The sequence below is a fragment of the Protopterus annectens genome, chromosome 4.part0 (genome assembly GCF_019279795.1).
Source record: "Protopterus annectens isolate FY-2018-M chromosome 4.part0, PAN1.0, whole genome shotgun sequence".
NCBI classification, from domain to species: Eukaryota; Metazoa; Chordata; order Ceratodontiformes; family Protopteridae; genus Protopterus; species Protopterus annectens.
In genome coordinates, this window is record NC_056733.1 from 1,095,078,594 (window position 1) to 1,095,101,303 (window position 22,710).

General features: G+C 36.8%; 1 long non-coding RNA gene across 1 annotated transcript in view; it reads right to left on the reverse strand.

Moving 5' to 3' along the window:
- LOC122799772 overlaps positions 1–22,710 on the reverse strand; it is a 694,326-nt gene that overhangs the window by 371,540 nt on the left and 300,076 nt on the right. The window lies entirely within an intron of this gene.

Consider the following 22,710-nt stretch of genomic DNA (forward strand, 5'->3'; position numbering starts at 1 on the left):
TAATTGAAGAATGCAAAATGCTGACAATGCAGGTCTGGTGTCCAGACTAAAAGCTAAAACATTCATTTCTGCAAAACTAAAACTGCTGCCGATACAAGTATGTATAAAAATAAGTAACAGACAGGGTCTACATTGCTAACTTGCAAAGTGTCCCTTAAATCACAGCTTTGATGGGGAAAAAAACAGCGCTCACTTTCTTTTCCATGCCCTGTGCAGAAACTTTGCAATATGATATGTGACCCACATAAACTGAGTGCTGACTGCAGCCAATTGTATGTCCATAACAGGTAAGCTGCATATACTAAATCTTTGTCTTCTGAGCTTTAACAGGGAACAGGGAAACAACAGCTAACGCGGAACGTGTAAGCATACACTTCAAAGAATTTAGTCTGAGTTTAGTGCATGCAGTATAAGTTTGTCAGTGTTAAAGTTAATGGGCTGTGTGAGGACAATACTCAGCAGATAAAGTATTGCAGAATGTGGACTGATGAGGAGTGTTAGGCACAAATTTAGTGCAAAGTCAGTGCTACATTACTGCAATGGTGTATCAGAAGAATTCCTTGTTTTACTATATAATTATGATAAAGGCTGGAGTTGTCTGTGTCTTGCAAAATTTGTGATTTCTGGCAAACCATGGTGGTTTAGTCAATAAATAATGTCAGACATAAAAGATTCAGACCTCATATTATTTAGAAAATGCTAGTTAGTGTTAATAAGGGAGATATTTTAAAACTGTCTCTAACTTTGGACATTAATTCCTTATAGTTTTTGGCTCTGTACCTGATTCTTGGGCAATGAGGTTTACAGTTATATAATACCATATTCAGAAACTAATAGATACTATGTGGATTACTGACTCTTTGAACATTAATTGGCTGTATGAATTATTATTGATTTATTGCTGTCTAGTTCTTTAAATGTTTAATATCCACCTCTAGAATGGCCACTAACTGATCACGCATAAATAATGTGTACAGGATGTTCATTTTGCTCCTTTTATGTAGATCTGAATACAAGAAAATGTAAATGAGCAGCAGGATGTAGAACAGTAGTCATAGTGAAAGATTAAGCTGAATAAAGCATAATTATTCTGAAATATTTTGCATCACTTTACAGTTATAGTTTTATATACTAGGCTAATGACCACCTGGGTCTTTATAAGCCTAGCCATGCACTCCTACCAATTGTGTCCCTATGTATCATTGGCATATGTTACAAAGTTTCTTGAGGTTATTTTTTTTTGGGGGGGGGGGTAATGTTAGTTTTTGCATTATTGCGTGCCTCTGTCTATCAGAGACATGAGGCAAGACCTGGGGTGAATTTCGGATTTCCCATCCATTGGTCAAGGTTACGCTTAAATGTGGTTAGGGATAGACTCAGATTCACATGGATGCAGAGCCTGTTCCCAAGCATGAGGATAACCATTACTATATTAAATCTATAAACATAAGAAGCAAGTAGTGTAATTAGAAAATAGAATGTCAAGATTTTTGTGGAGACTGGGCAGGAGACTTTGATCCATGTCACTGCAAGGGTCACAATGATTTCCCTGTATGAGGCCATATTGCACCTCAAAGACAGCTGTGCATTTGCAAGCAAAATGCAGATGCCAGTTCACTTCTTTGTTTGTGCCCTCTACTCTGAGGTGATTTGTGACACCATGCTACCTGGATCACCCCCTGTCCAGATTAGGCACACTTGTCTTATCCAAGACAGCTCCAAGAGAAGCCCATGCTACTCTTAGAACCTAGGTTCCCTGGGACATAGTCAGGACATCTACACCAATAGAACTGGCACTAAAAAGACCATAATAATAAGGTACTATGATAGTGTCAAGTGGATAAGTTACATATGATATGACAAAACATGACTGGGTGAGAGGAAAGGCTTAGTGAGATATATTATTACTGATTTTATACTACCTGCAGCATTGATCAACACAATATTTCTGTCTTTATCACTTATGTGTCTTATTCTACTCAGAGGTATGATTCAGTGAGATATGTTATTACTTTTGCAGTAATTCTTACATGGATCAACCAGATAGTTTAGATGTATTTATGAGTTACAGTACTTTTACTGAATTACTCTGGTCTTTTCCTAACAGATGATAATGACTCAGTTTTACATTACACCTGGACCAGGGATGTAATGAATGTCTACTCAACATGCTATATGCAACAATTAGCACCTTTGTCTGAGCATGCTGCACCTTGCAGTAAGGAAATGCAAGTCATCACATTATTAATTTACAATATGTGCAGTTACAGTATAACACTGTTATTATCACTTGTCAGATACAACTCTCAGCAGCTGCCACTGTTATTCACATTACTAAAATTTATCACTTTGATGAATGCATATGCCAGATTTTGGTTTCTGTCAATGTGGAGATATGCAGAAGTCCCCCCCCCCACCCGTTTCTTTCTTATTTTTACCATTGTTTCTATTGTAAGATACAGATGAAGGCATCCATTGTGGTTATATGGTTCACAAAATGGTAAAAGAACTCTATGTGTATGCTGTACCCATGAAAATATATCACAGCTTGTTTTGACTTATGAAAAGTATGACTTTTTTTCATATTTTAGCAAATAACTGTGGCCGGGAAAATGTCAATATGTTGAATAAGACCTGTAGCTACTAAAACTAAGAACTGCATCTGTATGCTGTACACATGTACAGATATCACAGTTTATGACTCTGGTTTATGAAAACTATGATTTTTTTCATATTTTGGCAAATAAATGTGTTAGGGAACATGTCAATATGCTGAATAAGACCCACTTTTTGAAGACTGTGTTAGTACTTGCAAGTAACTTGACCAGGTAAAAAACAAGAGATTTAGGGACGTTCTTACACATTGACTTAAATGATTATTTATTTATGTGTACTTTTTAGCAACTTGTCTTTATATATATTGGCTTACTTTACTTTGCATTAACCTGAGTTGTGGGTTTAATTGCTTGAACTCTGAATTGTGTATAATGGGAGGGGGCATGATGTCATCAACATTAGACTATTTAAACTGTGAACTATTTTGGTTTTAATGTCTGAAGAAGTTCATTCATTGTAAGTGGACGAAAGTGCTCACAATAAATGTTTAATGTTTTTCTATTAAGTGGTGTTTTACTTTTTGGCATTTGACCTTGTTTGCTGTGACTGTTTTAGTTTACAAGTCCTTTGATAGGGAAGATGTCAACATGCTAAGTAAGACCTCAATTTGAAGACACTATTACTCCTTACAACATGATAAAAAACTGTGTCTGTATGCTGTACACACGTAGATATCACAGTTTTTTAGGACTAAGGTTATGAAACTTTATATTTTTTTCATATTTTAGTAAATGACTTTGCTAAGGAAAGATGGCAACATGCTAAGTAACACCTCATTTTGAAGACAGTATTAGTCATTACAACATAGTAAAATAACTGTGCCCATGTGCTGTACACATGTACAGATATCACAGTTTGTTTAGGGTTATGGAAATTATGAATTTCTTTCTTATTTTGGTAAATAACTTTGTGAGGGAGAATGCCAATGTGCTAAGTAATACCTCATTTTGATGACAGTATTAATAGTTACAACATGGTAAGAGAACTGTGTCTGTATGGTGTATGCATATACAGATATCAAAGTTTGTTAAGGACTTAGGTTATGGAAATTGTGATTTTTTTCATGTTTTGGTAAATAACTTTGTGAGAGAACATATCAATGTGACAAGTAATACCTCATTTTGAAGAAAGTATTACTCCTTACAAATGGTAAAAGAACTGTGTCCGTATGTTATACACATATTCAGATATCACAGTTTGTTTAGTCTTGTAGGATTAAGAGAATTATACATTTGCCATATTTCTCATTATTATGCCCATATCTTTGCAAGGGAGCATGGTGACGACACAAATGATGCATCATTTTGAAGATGACATTGAAACACACATTGTACACTGATATATAGTCTCTGTCTGTTACAGGTGATGAGATATTATGCTTTGGTTATTTATCAATTATGAAAAATATAATATTAATCATATTTCTGTGAATATCTCTGTAAAGGAGCATCAGACAGTAATAGTTAAGTTATAATTGTAAAGCTGACATTCACACAAATTAATTACAAATTGTATGGGTCTACATGGTACAGTCACCAAGATATTGTGATTTGTGTTACTAAAAAGGTAAAAATTATCCACAATATCAGCATTCCTTGGCAAATGTTTAATAATGACTTAGATACACACTATCAATATTTACATGGTTGGAAAGGTCAGTGTCTGCTGAACAACTTTTGTGTTTACATTTTTAGTCTAGCTCTTATGGTTACAAAGTTATGAATATTTATTTATTTATTTATTTATTTATTTATTTATTTTACATTTGTTGACCGGGCTAGTCTAGCTGGATATATGTCCATTTTCAGTAGAGGCCCGGGGAGAAAAGCTCCAAACATGAATATTGAGACAGTTAACAATACATAGAACTATTAAGAATAAATACAGAGGTAGCAATGGTCTAGTGAACAGTTATAATAATACATTTGTGTACTAAACAGTATTAGTAGAAATTAACTAAACAATTCTATAAAAAACTAAACTAAAAACAATTCTACAAATCACACTAGATGGTATGAGCAAGTCATAGTTATAGGAAAGAGAATATATATGTCATTGTGTTATTCAAGAGGAAGAGTAGTACTACGATTTGGAAGTACAGGTTAAAGGAGAAGGGATAGGGTTAAGAATAGAAGGGGAAAAAGAAGTCAGTCTAGGTTAGTACATGGACAAAGCCAATGAGCTTTCAGATGTTCTTTAAGATGTTTTTTAAAAAGAGAAGTAGAAGCAAGGGTAGATAATTCAGCAGGAAGCTGATTCCAGAATTTTCCTGCAGTGTTTGAGAAAAGTGAATCCCCGGCTTTGTTGTTGGCTTTATTTGAGGAAACTAGAAGCTTGTTAGCAGAGCATAGTGTAGCTAGATTAGTGTAAGGTGTAATTAGATGAGTGAGGATAGAGGTGTTGTTAGGGTGGTACAGAGTCTTGTGTGTAATAAGTAATTGTTGAAAGAGTATCTGGTTTTTCAGTTCTAGCCATCCAAGTTGTTTGAGGTTAAGGCAGTGGTGAGTTTTAAAGGGGGAACATGTGATGACTCTAGCTATACTGTTATAACAGGTGGAGAGTTTGGAAAGGTTATTTTTGGATAGGTTGGTATATATAACAGAGGCATAGAAGACGGTAGAAATAAGGTGGGTTTGGGCAATTGCTTTCCTTGCAGAAGGGGTAAGGAAGGGTTTTATTCTATAGAAGGTGCCAAGTTTTCTGTTAACAGACTTTATAGTAGAGTTTATGTGTTCATCGTAGTTGAGATGATTATCAATAGTTACACCTAGTAGGCAGGTTGTAGTCTCTGGGTTGATGTTGGTATCATTGTTAGAGGTTAAAGAGAAGAAAGGAATGGGTGATTTATGAGTAGGAGTAAAAAGCAGTAGTTTTGTTTTTTTGGGATTAAGGAGGAGGCAGTGTTGCATAAACCAGTTTTCAACATTCTGAAAAACAGTTTGGGTAAGGGAGTGGAGAGAGGATATATTCTTGGCTGTGCAGATTAAAGTGGAGTCATCAGCATATTGAATGCAGGTGGCTTGAGGTAAGTTCATGTGTAAGTTATTAATAAATAAGGAGAAGAGTAGGGGACCTAGGATAGAGCCCTGGGGTACTCCAATATTTACTGGAAGTAGTGAAGACAGATTGTTATGCCAAAGTACTGCTTGCTGTCTATTTTCCAGATAAGACCTAAACCATTGTATGGCTTGAGCAACGAAAGAGTGAGCCTTTAGTTTGTTTAATAGTAGGTTATGGTTAACCATGTCAAAGGCTTTTGACAGGTCAATGAATAGAGCAGAGGAAAAAGAGTTATTGTTACGATTTTTATATATAGTGTCGGTAAAGGATAAAAGGGCAGTAGATGTGCTATGGAATGGCCTGAAGCCATGTTGGCAGTTTGCCAGTAGGTTATTTTGTAGTAATTGGTTAAGTAGTTGTTTGTGAATACATTTTTCCATTATCTTAGCTAATGGGGAGAGTAGAGCAATAGGGCGAAAGTTAGAGAGCTCAGTAGATGGTCCTCCTTTATGTAGAGGGATGATATGGGATATTTTCCATAAAGCAGGGATTTTGCCCTCAGAGATAGTTCTGTTAATAAGGATTGAGATGGGATAGTCTATGGCTTTTTGCAATTTGTAGGTATTCAGATGGGAGATGGTCAGCAGAAGGGGTACAAGGTTTCAATTTTTGAAGAAGCTTACAGATGAGAGAAGTAGATACAGGTTGTATTTGAAAGGTGGGTAAAGAAGTATTGCAGTTATTAGGTTGGGTAGCAGTGGGAGGTGGTAAAGAATTGGCTAGGGTTTGAATGGCATCTGTGAAATAGTTATTAAAGGCATCTGGGATTAGGTTGGAGTTGCTATTGTTGAAACCGGTTGGGTCAGGAGTAGTAGTGTGACCTGGCTGAAGAAGTTTGTTTATCCCAGACCAGAATTTTTGTGGAGTTTGTTGATTGGTTTGTTGAAGGTGTAGGAAGAAATCTTTTTTGTCTCTAAGAATATCCTTTTTGGTGGTATTTCTTAGTTGTTTAAATTGGAGGTGGGTTGTTGTACATTTGGTAGATCTCCATGTGGCCCAGATTTTATTTCTAAGGAGTATCTTTTGCCTAGTTTGTTTTGTGAGCCAAGGGGCAGTTTTGGTTTTTATTCTAGTGGAGCGGTAAGGTGCATGGGAGTCTAGGATTTGAAGAAAGTTTGTATTAAAATAGGTGACAGCTTCGTCTAGTTCTAGATAGGTTAGTGGTGACCAGTCACATGCTTGCAATTCGGTTAAGAAGCTGTCTGGATTAAAGAATCTTTTTAAGCGGTAGGTTTTGAGATTATGAGTAGTTGCAATATGGACTTTTTGTCCAATAATGTAGGTAAGTACGTGGTCACTGATATCGTCTGGAAAGGTTCCTGGAGTATAAGATTCAGGGTATCTATTGATAAGAATCCAGTCCAGAGTACTTTCCTTGTTACTAGGTTTATGGATTCTTGTAGGAGTTGTTATTAATTGTGAGAATCCGAAGAGGTTTATGTGGTTGGTAGGGTTTAGAGAACTACAAGTGGACCAGTCTATGTTAATGTCACCAAGTACAATGGTCTCCTGGGGTAGTTGGGTAGAGAGGTGACTCAGCAGGTTCTCTAGAGAATGAGTGTTATTACCTGGAGGTAGATACATGCAGATTATATAGATAGATTTGGAGTTATTGATTTGGAGTTTAATAGATAGGGTTTCAGATTTAGAGTCTAATGATGGAAGCACATTAATGGGGGAAATTTGGAGATTAGATTTATAGAGAAAGGCTAACCCCCCATCTTTTTTTATTTTACGGTCATTTCTGAGGATGTTATAGCCAGAGGGCTAATTTCCTGGTCTAGAGTAGATGGTTTTAGCCAGGTTTCTGTAAGACATAGAATGTCAAATGAGTGGATATCAAGGAGTGCATGCAGGTGGGAGATTTTATTGTTAATACTTCTAATGTTAAGGTGAGCTATCAGAAGGGAGTTAGATGTATTTGTAATTGTAGAAAGTATAGGTACTGTAAAATTGGTAGAGTTAGTGGGGGAGTCAGTAAAGGGGCCAGGGTTTGGATGAATGTCACCGTCTAAGAGGGGGTGTTGCTGGGGGTATAGTAGAGATTTTAGGAGTTTATAGAGGTTATTAAAAGTCTTTTTGGTAGAGAAGTAAATAATGTGGGTTGCTCTGTGGAATTTTGGTAGTATATAGTTAGAGAAACAGGTTATGTTACTATGGTTAAGGAAAAAGGTGATAGAAGATGGTAAAGTCTGTTGGCTGCAATGGTTTTGTTCAGACAGAGAAAGATGTTCGTAGGAGGTAAGTGAGTAAGGTATGGTGAGAAAGGCTAGTGTAGTAGTTAGAAATAAAAAAATGGTGAATATAGTTTTATTAGATGGGGCCATAGTACTAGGATTTAAGTAGGGAGTAAGAAGTGTTAGTAGGTGAAGTAGTAAGGAAAGGAGAGTGTATTTGTTTTCTGTATGGTATTATAAATGAATTATCTGAAAAAGAGCTCAGGCCGCAATGTTGTTCCTATGGTGGAAGTAAGCAGGCAGCATTTTCTGAGCTGCTTTGGAGTGAATGAGTTAAGTGGACATCATTTAGAGTTAGTCAGACAAATTTTCATGTTCATCCTACAGGGTTTTCCAAAGTGGTAGGTTCAACATATGGGTTTGGTGTTAAACTTGCCATTATGCTTACATCAGGTACACAAATGTCATAAGGCATTTATCTAGTAGGGAGAAACATTAGCTCATGTGCAAGAAGTATAACCATTTGTGATAACTAACAAGATCATTAAATAATAAGCAACTGGTTTTGCAGCAATCCAAATTGTATAGGAATTATTAGCAACTATAATGCAGGTTTTCATGCAGATCTTTACAGTTCAATTGCCAAAGAAGAGCAGGGAGGGGATACGAATCATGGTGATGGATTTTACTGAAACATTTGTCGGGACAAGATCAAGAAGGATAATACCTTTAGTCAGTAGAGGACAATTTGGTTAATTTACTAGCATTTAAAATGTCCAGAAATCTCTGGGCATATTTGCTGTTGGTGGTTTATGCCTACTAGTTTATGTGTGGATATTTTGTTACCCATCAGAAAGATGTGTGGTTCAATGGTGAACTTTTCAAACTTCTTAAGACATTCTGCCTACTTTGAAGGGGTCACATATAGGGCTCTATAATTGCCTATATAGAGTGTAACAAATTCATACAGTTCCAGGCATTTATCACAGGGAATCCTGCAAGAAACAAGAGGGTTAGAAACAAATCCAGATAATACCCTCTAGTTGCTGATGGATCAGAATATATATTGCGCATTGCATACTGGAATACAAGTGATATCACTACACTGGGAGGAAGGCCAACAATTCAGTTTAGTTTAGGCTTCTGGCATCTAACAGTGATAACTTTATATTATCTGGATTGGACCTTGTTATATTGGGATGCCCATGAAGTAAGCTGTACCTAATAATGACACTATGCAGATGGCAACATTTTTAACTGGTATGCAAGGAATAATAATAAGAAATGGAGGTCATCCTTGACAAAGCTAAGGAGTCTGTTAACTATTTCATCCCTTGAAGACAAACACTGGATCCCAGCTGATAATGTCACTATGTAGATGGCAACATTTTTAACTGAAATGCAAGGAATAATGATAAGAAATGGAAGTCATCCTTGACAAGGCTATGGAGTCTTAACTATTTCATCCCTTGAAGACAAACACTGGATCCCAGTACACATACACTAATATTCTAGCCACATACTAAAGTCACTTATTTTATCCTTGCATTTAGGCATTAGCCATAGGTATGGTAGAATGCAGCACTAACCATAGTGGAGGTAGATTGCAGCAAACTGCTCAGGACATGTCTTCTTCACATACATGAATGGAGAGCACAACAATGTCTCTCGATATCTTACCCAAGGTGGAATGCCTAAGATCTTCTCCCATGTGACCGACTACAATTTTATATTCATATATTGGGTGATGCATGGACTTGCACACACTGGGAAGGGTATACATGGGCATTCAGCTGTGATGCAGGTTTTTATGTCAGCCATCAGGGGGTTGGGTTATAACATAAATAGAAAAACCCTGATGCCTGCCAGAATGATGGCTTTCTAATCACCTCTCAGGTAATGAATGAGTTGGAAATGTATTTATTTCCAGTTTGATGACTGGGGAGGTCCACTGGGCTCAAGGAGCCTGTTTTCAGTGGAGGCTTGGGGAGAAAAACTCCATAATACTTAGTAGAAATAGTACCAATTAAGCACACTGTAATATTATATAGTAAAACTAAGCAAAGTAAAACAGCAAACTATACAATACATATTTACATGCTTACACATTAGAGAACAAGTAGAACAGAGTAAAATTGTACAGAGGTTTTAAATAATCTGTGAATGGTATAAAAGATACATTTGTAAGAAGGCAGTAAATAAGATTAATCCCCTAAAAGGGGACGGTAAAGGTGGAAGGTACCTTATAGGTATTGAATGTATTTATGTAATAAGCAGGTTAGGTAGGTAGAGTGCAATTGCATTTCCAATTATAGGAGATGTAAGAATGGAGCTGGGTTTTGAAGTGTTCAAAGTTTTCAGAAAGTCTTAGAAAAGGAGGGAGTGAATTCTATTTTTTGGCTAAGGAAAAGGATAAGAGAAGCTGACCAGCGGGACGATTTGGTTTGTATACAGAAATTGGATTGTGGTGGGCAGATCTTATTCTGTGTGGGGTGTATGAAGGTAAGATGTTTGTTAGTGTTGGGCATTTTGTTGGTTTAAAAATAAGCTTGTGGAGTGTAGTGAGTTGGAGGTAGTCAAGGTAGCTGGGAAGTTCCAGCCATTGCAGCAGGTGGAGAGGTATACAGTGGTGGGTGGAGTTATTTGGAGTTGGTGGTGAATTTTGAGATTTTGTTTTAACAGGTTTCCAGTTTAGAAGAGATAGAGGAAGATAGGTTGGTTAGTAGGGGAGCACCATACATCAGTGATGGTAGTAAGTAGGTAGTGGCGAGGGGCTGTCTTGTTGAAGGGGAGAGAAATTGGGAGTTTCTGTACAGCATGCCAAGTTTCTGATGTGTTCAAATTTTAGGTGTTCATCAATAGTAACCCCAAGAAGTTTAGCAAAAAGAAAAACTTCTATGGTGGAGTTGGCATGGCTGATAATATTGAAAGAGGTTTTGTCAAGAGGGAGTGATTTTGAGGGACAGAATAGTAGAATTTTAGATTTGTTGGCATTCAGAGAGAGGTGATTTTGAGGCATCCAGTTTTCAGTAGTGGAAAAGGCAGTTTAAGTTTTTCTTTGGAGCTTAGGGAGGTTAGAAACAGAGCAAACTAAAGTTGAGTCATCTGCATACTGTACTATCTTAGTGTTAGGAATGGCTGCATGGAAATCATTAATAAAGATATTAAAGAGCATTGGGCCAAGTATGGAACCCTGGGGTACTCCAGTTGGGTTAGGAAGGAAAGCTGAGGTGCCAGTTTTCCATTTCATGTCCTGAAATATGTCAGAGAGGTAGCTGCTGAACCAGGTAAGGGTGTTTTGTGAGAGATTAAGATTAGAAAGGTGGTTTAGGAGGTGGGTATGGGAGACTGTATCAAAAGTCTTGGCGAGGTCGAGGAGGACTGTGGATACAAGTTCTCCAGAGTCACGGGCATGGTTTACTACGTCTAGGAAAGAGAGAAGAGCAGTTATTGTGCTATGGCCAGGACGGAATCCATGTTGTGTTGGAGTGAGGAGTTGGTCATTTGTAAGGAATAACATGAGCTGGAGGCTATAACTCATGCCACACTTTTTGGCCATGTAACCTGGACCGGAACACCAAAGGCGGAGGTGTGTCCATATTCATTAAGGATATCCACACCTCCAGGCTAGTTGCTCAGCATATTGCAGACAAGGTTATCCAAGTGCAACTAACTCTGGGCAAAACTGCAATCCAAATTGTAGCTTGCTACAGATCCCCCACCATGCCCCAGGATTCCCACTCCTCTTTTCTTGATGTACTGGAAAATATTAGGGTTCAGCCAAACACCCTAATAATGGGCGATTTCAACTACCCCACCATTAACTGGGAAAACTACTCATGTACCAACTCCTGCGCTCAACACTTTCTGGAATTCATAAACTCCAATGCCCTGGATCAACTTATCCACACACCCACCAGAGGCAACAATATCCTAGACCTAGTCATTACCAACATGAGTGAGGGGTGTTCCACACCTGAAGTCAATGCCTCATTGGTCCAATCCAACCATAAGCTAATTACCCTAGATATCCACATCCTGCCCCCACCCCCCATTAAGGAAACTATGGTAAAAATTTTCTCCAAAGCCAACTTCATGCTTCTTAAGACAGAAGTGGTGAACTTCATGACACCCATGCAGACGGACAATACAGTTATGACTGATAAAGCAAAGAAAAACACAAACTAATAAATACAAAAAAAGACCAAAAAAACACACCAAATCAGCTGAAAGTAAGGTTAGCGCTTTCGTTTACTTCATAAGCAAACTTCTTTAGACAAATAATTAATTACAGCAAGCTCTTTATATATATATATATATATATCCCTCCAAAACACATTAAGACATTGATTACATATTTGAATTATCCTTAAAGGAACATAAACAAAAAATATATATATATCACATTATTATTAAAAAATCCAATTATCAATGATTATACGGCAAGTTAAAAATAATGAAAGCAATAACCTCCCATTAAATTCAACTCATCTAAGACATTTAATAGATAAGTTATCATTCAGCCCAGGAAGGGAATGTGCATTAAACCTCAATTGCCAAATTAATTCCCTTTTGTCTAATTTCAGGGCTATAGGACCCCCTCTACCAGTGTCAAGCACTTGATCGACAACAAAAAATAGGAATGCATGGGATGGGAACTGATTTATATGTCTAGCTAGGGCATTATTTAAGTTTAGCTTCTTAATGCTGTACAAATGTTCATAGATGCACTGTTTCAGGCATCTTTCTGTCCTTCCATGTAAAATGCAGGACATGCCTGGCATACTGCCATATACACAACATTTTTAGATAAACAGCTATAATTGCCATTAAGCAGATAAGTCTTCCCATGCATCACAAATTAATCCATGACTTTAATAAATTTACAAAAATGGCAAAAGCCACACTTGGACATTCTACCATTATAGGTAGTATTATTACTATTCCTTTTCAAGACATTTTTGAGATTGTTGCCCTTTCTAAAAATAATTCCAGGTCTTTCCTTAATCCTACTATTAATCAAAGTGCCCTCCCTCAAAAAACACCAATTTTTATTAATAATGTACCTGAGATTATCGGCATCAAGGGAAAATGTAATAAACCCACTCTGTGGGACATCATCCACCACATCAGGTTCAAAAGTCAATTCACCCATATCAGAAACATTAGTGACCATACCATCTTCAGGTAAAACATTCTCCTCAACAAGAAGGGCATCCCTAAATGGTGAGTCAATGTGTAACAGGGGCTTAAAAATCCCCCTTCTTCTTTTAACACTGACCTCAACAAAAATATCATTAATCAAGGAGGATGGATAACCCCTTTTAACAAACATTTCCTTTAATAAATTACATTCCAAAATGAAATCAGCTTCATTCGTAACCATTCTGGATGCCTTAACCATCTGCCCTTTTATGACGACCTTCTTTTGGTGATAGGGGTGGGCACTTGACCAATGTAGGAATGCATTGGAATAAGTGGTCTTCCTAAAAATCTTGGAAGTAAATATTTCATTTACTAAATCCTTACACAATTCAATGTCCAAGTATGAGATAGAATCCATTTTAAATTCAAATGCAAAGCTCATAAAGTCAGTAGTATTACTCATATGTTCAGTAAGGGCCTCCGCAGTCTCTAAACCACCCTTCCAGACTATAAAAATATCGTCCAGGTAACGTGTATACCAGATAACATTGTTCTTAAACAGGAACTCTTTTTACCAGTGCATCATAATTATGTTCGCAAAAGTAGCACCATAAGGAGAACCCATCGCTACCCCAGTTTTCTGCAAGTAAAAGTCCCCATTAAACATAAAATAATTGTTCATTAAGACCAATTCCAAAATATACACCAATAAATCAATCTCCTTACCATCCACTCCTTTGCTGATGAGGAAGTCCCTGACCCAAACCAAACTAATTTCTTAGGGTATAACAGTATATAATTCCTTAACATCAATTGTTAAAAGATCATAATCAGCCTGGAACTTCAAATTATTTATAGTTGACAGGAAGGCCCAGGAATCACGACAAATATGCTGTTCCCCTTCAAGAAATTTCTTCAACTTGGTATCCAAGTATTTTGCACACCCAAATGTGAAGGACTGCCTACCATCAACAATGGGGTGCATAGGTGGATCCTCCATGTCTCTGTGTATTTTAGGCAGCCCAAAAATCACAGGGGTAATAGGACTGGTAACAGACAAATAATTTAATAAATCAATGTCTATAGAGGCTTCTATAAATAAGTCCCTAATAAATCCTTGGAAACGCTGGCAAGCCCCATTCATCTCATTCCTAGACACCTTCTCATAAGCATCACACACCAGTAAATTACACATACGTGCATTATAATCATTCAAAGTCATAAAAATGAGGCTTCCCCCTTTATCAGGTTTAATAACCTGAATGCTCTTAGTTTTCAACAAGGAAAGGGCTTCCTTCTCAGTGATGGTAATGTTATACATGGAAGGATCAGCTTTACAATTAAACAAACATCGAATATCATTCTCACAAACTCTCTCAAATAACTGAATGGTGATATTAAGAGGTGGATTAAATACACTAGCAACTCTAAATTCTCTAGTTAAATTACTATTAGTACCAAATAAAACATTTAAATTCAGTTTACGTGTGAAACTAAATCAGTTAAATTTCTAGCCAAATCGGCCCGAGCAGAAGGGACAAAGGTTAACCCACGTGCTAACAGTTCAACAAGCACATTTGAAGGTACAAAGTCAGTGTAATTAAAAATGTTAAAGTCTCCATACTTATTGCAGACCATACTGACCAGTTTAATGTTTACTGTCCTTGTATAACGGCTTTCAAGAAAAGACAATACAGTTACCTCCTCCTCCTCCTCCGCTTGTTTGATTTCCTCTTCCACTGCTTCTGAGGCAATCCAGCTTGCTGATGAACCTGGTTGTTCATATTGGATGACTGAAAATCCCACTGCATAAATAGCTGCTGGGAACGAACATCACAATCCTGTTGCCCCTGCCTGTTTTGGAGCCGTTCGCTCTATCTAACAGGTGTGTTGGGATTAACTTCAGAAGCAGACCCAGCATTCCACCCATCACCATTACTAGTAACACTCTCCTGTACAAGAGAATCAAGATTCGATGAGACCAAGTGGTTAAACACGCCAGGAGGAGAAGGATATGCAACCCCATTTCCATAATCACGTGCCTCCCTCGCCAATTTCTTAATCTTAGTCTCTTTCAATTTACAGAGTGTGCTGTCAATAAAAAATACGGCAGTAGTCAAATTTATATCTGCCAAAATCACTATCCGTTTGAATTTTAGAATCAAGCCAGGTGAGTTCAGGTTTCAAGGATTCTACCTGTGCCGAATAATCCTTGATCAGCAATTGAATGAACTCCCAACCCTGTTTATCAAACAGGTTAAGTAGTTCCACATGGAGAGGTGAGTCCTTAATGAGCCCATTTGGAAAACGCCACTGCCTTAACCCTTTCAGGATTTGTTGGCGATGTAAGCATTCATTAAGATACAATATCTCCAACTGTAATTTCTTGAACTTAAATAATTTCTGGTCAAAGATTTTCAGGTTGTTGACAATATTATTAGAAGCAGGTTCAGCAACAAACCTATTGCCTGCCAGTCTCACAGTGTCAAACCCGGGAAGAGTAGGTTCTTTTAACCAGTCATTCAATGAAGGTAAAGTAGCGTTACCATGTGACGACCCTTGTAGTGCATGCACAACCTGCCCAGCGTTATGCTGAGCACCCGCCAGCCCGATAGTCGGAGCCAAGCCCTCACCGGCAGGTACATTTGATGCAACAAACCTCCGATCCTGTGATCCTGAAGGACTGGAAGAAGAGGGAAACACTTCCATGCTACTACTAGGTCACCCAGATATTCGATCCGCCAGAATAGTAACTTGCTGAGTAAGATTTTGGATAAGCAAGGTTAAATTCCTGATAGGGATGGCATCAGGCACATTGTCCAAATTCTTTTTGAGGAAGGACACTTTGATTAATAATAGGATTAAGGAAAGACCTGGAATTATTTTTAAAAAGGGCAACAATCTCAAAAATGTCTTGGAAAGGAATAGTAATAATACTACCTATAATGGTAGAATGTCCAAGTGTGGCTTTTGCCATTTTTGTAAATTTATTAAAGTCATGGATTAATTTGAGATGCATGGGAAGACTTATCTGCTTAAGGGCAATTATAGCTGTTTATCTAAAAATGTTGTATATGGCAGTATGCCAGGCATGTCCTGCATTTTACATTGGAAGGACAGAAATATGCCTGAAACAGCACATCTATGAACATTTGTACAACATTAAGAAGCTAAACTTGAATAATACCCTAGTTAGACATATAAATCAGTTCCCATCCCATGCATTCCTATTTTTGTTGTCGATCAAGTGCTTGACACTGGTAGAGGGGGTCCTATAGACCTGAAATTAGAAGAAAGGGAATTAATTTGGCAATTGAGGTTTAATGCACATTCCCTTCCTGGGCTGAATGATAACGTATCTATTAAATGTCTGTTGAAATTAAAATCATGTCATAGATGAGTTGAATTTAATGGGAGGTTATTGTTTTCATTATTTTTTAACTTGCTGTATAAGCATTGATGTTTGGATTTTTTAATAATAATGTGATATATATATATATATATATATATATATATATATATATATATATCTTTGTTTATGTTCCTTTGAGGATAATTCAAATATGCAATTAATGTCTTAATTAATGTGTTTTGGAGGGATATATAAAGGGCTTGGTGTAATTAATTATTTGTCTGATGAAGTTTGCTTATGAAGTAAACGAGAGCGCTAACCTTACTTTCAGCTGGATTGGTGTGTTTTTTTGGTCTTTTGTTGTATATAATACAGTTACAACTGCTGAATCCTACACAATTGCACTTTATAAGCACTTACATGAGTGCATGGATTGTGCTATCCCAAACAGAACCAAGATGCTATCCTCCAAAAAAAGGAAGCCAAATCTGGTGGTTCCATGCCATAAACAAACTCTACAACAGAAGGAAGACACTATTGCAAAAGAGAGTAAAATCCCATAAGTGGAGGAGCTCCCTGGTCAGCCTCAGTAAGAAGCTGAGATCCCTCATAAAATCCTCCAAAGCTAGCTAAGAAAACAAAATAGTCACTGATTCTAAAGACAACCACAAAGCATTCTATAGCTATGTCAAGAATCTCAATAGCACACCCACAGGTGCTCTGAGCTACAGCACACAAATATTACAGCGCCAACTGATATTGCCAACATCCTGGCAGATATGTTCAATGCTAACTTTACCCCCCTCTCACCCCCTAAAGGGCCCATATCTATACCAGATGATTGCAGAGTCCTTGTAATCACAACTACGCAGGTAAAAACTGCACACTCTAAATCCAAGAGCACAGCATCCATGGGAAAGGACAACATCCCAGGCTGCATTTTACATGAACTTCAGAATGAACTGGCTCCCCACCTAAGCACCATGTTCAATCATAGCCTCATGTCAGGCTTCGTGCCCACTGAATGGTGCACAGCACAGTTATCCCACTCCACAAAGGGGGAGCCACCACGGACCTGGGAACTATCACTCTATTAGTCTGATGAGCCTGGTCTGTAAGGCCATGGAACATATAATCATGGAACTCATAAACAAAGACATTGGTAACCTCCATACTCTGGACTCCACCTAGTTCGGGTTTGTGAAAGACAGATTATGCCTCCTGAACCTTATATTTGCTTTTCAATGTATTATGTTCACATGAGTATTATGGATTCATTAATTATACAGTCATGCATAACCCCTACCACTTTCATCAAACTTCTAAGATGGCAAGGAGTTCAAAATGCCAAACAATAATTCCAAAGTTGTTTTGCCATTTCTCTATGAAGAGGGAAGTAACGTCTCTTTTTCTGTTGATGCCATCTCTGATAGATCCCAGCATGCCAACAGCCTTCATTTCTTTCTTTTCACAATTAGCTTTTCCTAACTTTGCCACAATGGGCGTCAGTCAGATGTACTATTACACCTGACCACCAGTTCTTTACTGCTTCTCTGTATCATTGTAGTAATTGGTCTGATTCAGTAATCACTATGACATATTTGATTTTTTTTACTGTTTTGAAGTTAATCAGTGGGTTGCCGGCAATTTAATTAGGCAGAAATAGCTTTATGGCAGGATGCAGTGATTGCATGATTCCTTGAAGTATTGGTTTCTTTATTCACTAGATGACAGTTTCTTTGAAAGATGCAAACACAAACCAGGGAAATCATATTTCAATGAGGATTAGAATTTTTCTCTTCCACCCTACTGTTGTGTGATCACAGAGTTATTATATTTAGAGATATGAGGTGCAGGCAATATATCTTTAAAAAAACACTGTTTTTTTTTGTTTGTTTTGTTTGTGCTGAGATCAAGGTACACAATATTTAGTTATTGGAAGGTGAGTACAGTGGAGCATGGTGTTCCTTTTGTTCTCAGATGTTGTAAGATCTTGGAGTCATTATATTTAGAATTTTAAGGTTGTGAGGGGTTTAGGGGGGCTTATCCCATGCAAACATTTCTTTTTAATTCCAGTGTCAATAGATTTGAGACTTGATGGTTTTATTTTGATGCACTGACTTCAGATGAATTTTGTAGGGGATGTAATGCTACAGACCCACCTATCTTTGCATCACTGTGTTCCAGGTAGTGTATTATCAGAAGATATGATTTTGTGAGGGAATTCTGTAATTAAAATATGATATTCTGGGTGATGCAGTTGTAAATAAAATACTGCCATAATCTGTGTGGTAGGAATTTAATAATGGCCTGTAGTTATGACCTTATGTTTTGTACACACAGCAATTGCTTGACATTCAGAAATGGTCTGAATCATATGCATCAATAACAACTTCACAGAAGTAAAACTTGGTTTACGTTTGTATTGTTTCTACTCAATGAGACTGAGAAAAAATACAATGCAGTGGGAAGTAAGGCAAGCATTGTAAAGTTTTATTTGTAGACATCAACCATTCCCTAGGTTCTGTGGTGATCTGCTCAGCTCCTAACTAAAAGACTAACTTAACATAACTCATATGAATTGTACAGCACTTCACAGAACACACTTTATATGACTCAAAGTTTTGCACTGCAAGCATGAGGTACTGCAACACTGTGAATAGATGTATCCATATGCATCAGACCATATCTGTATAAACTTTCATTGTGATCAAACAAATAGGCATGATTGTACTGCAGACATGATAAAGAATTAAAGTGTTTCACTGAACATTAGTATACAATTCCAGATTTGCAGCTGGCGGAGAAGTTTTAAGGAAAGGTAGAAAGAAACATACAATAGATGGATGTTGTTATAACATAAAGAAAAGAAGAAAAAAAAAACACAACATATGCACCTTAAATATTCTTAAAAACTTAACAGAAGATTGCACACTCTCTTTCCATTCTCTCTCTCTCTCTCTCTCACTCACACACACACACACACACACACACACACACACACACACACACACACACACACACACACACACACACACACACACACACACACACAACATGAACCATCCTAGTGTTAACATAAACACAGACATATACATATATAATTACAGAGAGATTGATTGATACAATCTGAAGGTCTCATGACATTTAAACTTGTAAATCACAATTAACTGCAGTTTTCAAAAGTAGTTGATTTAAAAAAAAATCAGGCAGTAGTTTGTACTGTAGCAGATTCACATTATGATAGCTGAGAAAATATTACATGACTACAAGAATTTGAAAGTAGATGGAGTACAATATAAGATTAAAATTATCACTAATTCTATCCATTTTAATTTAACTTAAGTCCTGGTTATCTAATACTTAAAGCCCCCCATTTTTCATAATAATGTACTAATGCCAGTCCTCGATACTTGGTCTCAGCTTTATGGACAATGCTAAATGAAAATAATAGCTGATGAAGTCATCAATCAACCTTTTTATGAAATAATGCATCCTTCTTTGTTCTCTGAGCCATCCAGGTTCTACTATTTGCAGTTCAAATCTTTCACACTAAGGCAGAATTAGTCAGTGCACAAATATTCTAGATTACAAAAATATACAATTTTGATGCATTATTCCTATAACTTCATATTCAATGACCTGCCACAACATCATGCCCCATGGATTATATGATGTGCAACATTTCAAAATTTCTTTTTTGCACATCAGTGAAGCAGGATTGCAATTAGGTGAAAATTGACCAGAGCAAAGATCTCAAGGTTCTGTACTGCACAATGAGTGCTATATCATCCGTTCATGTTTTTCCATCTGGCAAACTACATTGAGCTAAAACAAAGATCCAGACTGTTGCAATTAAATGTAATCTGAAACATCAACAGATTCCTCTGGGTCTGTTTCATAATTTCTGGGGACCAATGACAGCTGCAATATTCCCAGTATTCTAAGTACAGTAGACTGCATGTTATGCATAAATAAATACAAGATAAAATAATGCCTTAGTGCAAATCTACAGCATATCTGAATTATTTGCATTCTACAAGAATATATTGAACAGTGGATTAATAATATTTTCTTGCATTTCATTGTTGATATAAACCAAATTAAATCAGTTCTATAGTTTTAAACAAGGTAGAGAGAATGAAAATTTTACAAAATGAACATTATATGATGTGTGCTTTGGTCTTCTGCTCAAATTTACATAATGGAATTTTGTTTGACTTTCATAATGGATAATGTTATTGCAAACTCTACAATATTTTCTGTAAACTTTATGTTAAAATGTAATATCTTACTATAGTCTTAAAGTGCAGTAATAGTCTGTCCTTATGCATTATTGGAGATGCTAGTGGGGACATACTGAATTTTCCATACCCTTTAACATGCGTTTTACATAAGAATTCTAATTAGAGTCTAAAGGATTTACTTCCATTATAAAAATCTGATGAAGTGGAGGTACAGCCTGAAGTAAATTTGGAGGATGTGTACAAGACTGCTGTATTACTGCAACAGCAATGTATTTCACCATGTAAAAGAGGAAAAGGACTTTCTGATTCCTACTCTATACATTTATTTAACTTACTGCAGTCAAATGAGAGGGTATAGAAAAAAAGAAATGAGTGGAAGCACTGTATACCAGAAGATTAGATAGAAAGAAGTCAGGGATGAGTGACTTATTCAAAAATAATTTAAAACAGAAAACGAATATCTTTTCTGCAACACTGAAGTGTCTGTTACAGAAGTTAACATACTTTTTCTCAAGAGCATTCCAATTCATAAGGATGTAAACAAAACAAACTATAAACCTGAAAGTCTCATGATATTCAACATTTCTTAATCATATTACATGCAGTTTTCATAACAGATTACTATTCTCATACACACATTTCACTACTACTGCCGACTTTGCAGATAATTGATCTATATTTAAATAATGTTCATGCAGTTGCATATTTTGCATTGCTTTTCATTCATAAATTATATCATCAGTATATTTTGCAAAACTTAGTCATAAACATACAATCAAATAATAATCAGACACTCAACCACACAAATGAAAGACACTGCATATCAAAGTGAAAGAATGCTCACTACACTTAATCCTTAATGTAAACTAGCACATTATAACAAAAAATATATATTCTCCTCCTACTTCCACCCACATTCGAACTTCCTGTTAGAGAATTCCTTAGTTACTGGATTCCTCTGCTGGCAAGATTCATCAAGAAGCTCCTGAAAATCTGTTTCTATTATGCATTTAAGATCTCTTATTCCACATGATGGCTTCCCTCACCAAAGATCCCTTATTTGTTCATAAGGTTACCATCATGGTAAGCACCAACACTATTTAAGCACAGAATTCATAGACAGTCTTCATTCCAATTCCACATCTCTGACCACTTGCTATACAAGAGAAGTTATTTTTGAGGTTGGAGAGGAACTCACCTACAAACATCTGCTAGGCATCATCAGGATTGCCTTCAAATTCAAGTTGAAATTTATTAAGGTGCTTTATGACCATATCAGTATTACAATATGAATATAAGTTACAATAATAAAGTGATAACAATAAAAGTCACTGCTCCAGCCATATGAAAAAAAATGAACCTCTGTCTGCTATTGAGCTGGCAGCTCAGCACTTTTCATGGCTTGAAAATCCAGAACATATTTCCTCAGTTCTGATAACTGCAAAATCAGTCAACAATCTTTGGCACTAACACTGAATACATTTATGAACAATCTTTTGTTAGAAAATGAGGCCTATTACTGCCAGTGCGTGGCTATCAAAGAAGCTGGTAACAATTCATCATTTAGGTTGAAATCATGAAAGCTTTTCCATCAACACACATCACATTTTATCTCTGACAATCTCCATGAGTGCACTGAAGTCTTGCAATAGGACTACAGAATAAGAACATGGAAATGGATTAAGCACTGCACCAACATTCTATAAGAAACCTAAATATATGGATAACTTTTAAGTTGAAATAAACAAGCAACTGTGTTTTCCTTGATGCAACTCTCATTCACTTTAATCTAGCCAGCACAACTATTGTCATAGACTGACTGTGCAACACCTAGCAGGGTCCTTTAAGTACCCATGATTATACATACACCTACCCAGGGCCTGTCTGAAGAGGTAATGTCACGAAGGGGTAATGTCAGAGTTGAGAGAGAGAGAAACTGCCCCTGAGGTAAAATCTTGCTCCAGCAGCAATAATGTGTTTAAGGGTAAGACAGATATAGCTAACTGCCACTTAAACTCACAAATAAGCTGTGGTATTTTCACAGCAGTAGAATGACACTCCATATCCCAAGATACAGTTTCCACTGCCAGTGTCTATTCTGTCACAGTCTATC